Consider the following 825-nt stretch of genomic DNA (forward strand, 5'->3'; position numbering starts at 1 on the left):
AGAGGAAGACCTTCGATGAGATGGATTGATTCTGTGACTGGAGTGGTGGGAATGAGTGCGTTTGAGATGGCTAGGTTGGCACAGGATAGAACAGCATTTAGGGCTCTTGTTTATAGGGTCGCTATGAGTCGGAAGCGACTCAATGGCACATAACAACAACAACAATGACGTGTCAGACAAGAGACTTATATTTGGAATTTACTTGAGCACCACAACAAGATAAAGGTCAATAATCCAATTGAAAAATGGGCACAAGATATGAACAGACACTTCACCAAAGAAGACATTCAGATGGCCAACAAGCACATTAAGAATCAAATAAAGTGTTCAATGTCCTACCTCTAAGAGAGATACAAATTAAAACAACTATGAGATATCATCTCAACTCACTAAGAATAGTAAAATTTAACAGAACAGCAAACAACAAATGCTGGTGAGGCTGTAGAAAAAGTGGAACCCTTATTAACTGTTGGTGGGAGTGTAAAATGGTGCAACCTCTTTGGAAGGCTATATAGTGCTTTCTCAAAATGTTGCAAATAGACAACGCTGCAGACACACGCAGGCAACGGGCGCAGGGTGTGGGTGCGGGCTGCTGCATGCACGGGGAATGAGGGGCTGGGCTGTGTGCACTCGTGTGGGCTCGCTGCTGTGCCTTTGAGTCAGCAAACTCTGCTGCCGCCCGCCAGGCCACCCGATTGCCCACCTGGACAGCCCTTGCCCTGCCTTGCGAAGCCGCTGAGAGATTCAAGATGGTGGTGGAGGCAGAGACAGCATGGTGAGCTGCGGGAGCAGCGAACCACTTAAAGCAGGGCCACTATGGCCTTC

This window comes from Elephantulus edwardii, unplaced genomic scaffold (assembly GCF_000299155.1).
Source record: "Elephantulus edwardii isolate Elephantulus edwardi_28Jun2011 unplaced genomic scaffold, EleEdw1.0 scaffold00526, whole genome shotgun sequence".
Classification (NCBI taxonomy): domain Eukaryota; kingdom Metazoa; phylum Chordata; class Mammalia; order Macroscelidea; family Macroscelididae; genus Elephantulus; species Elephantulus edwardii.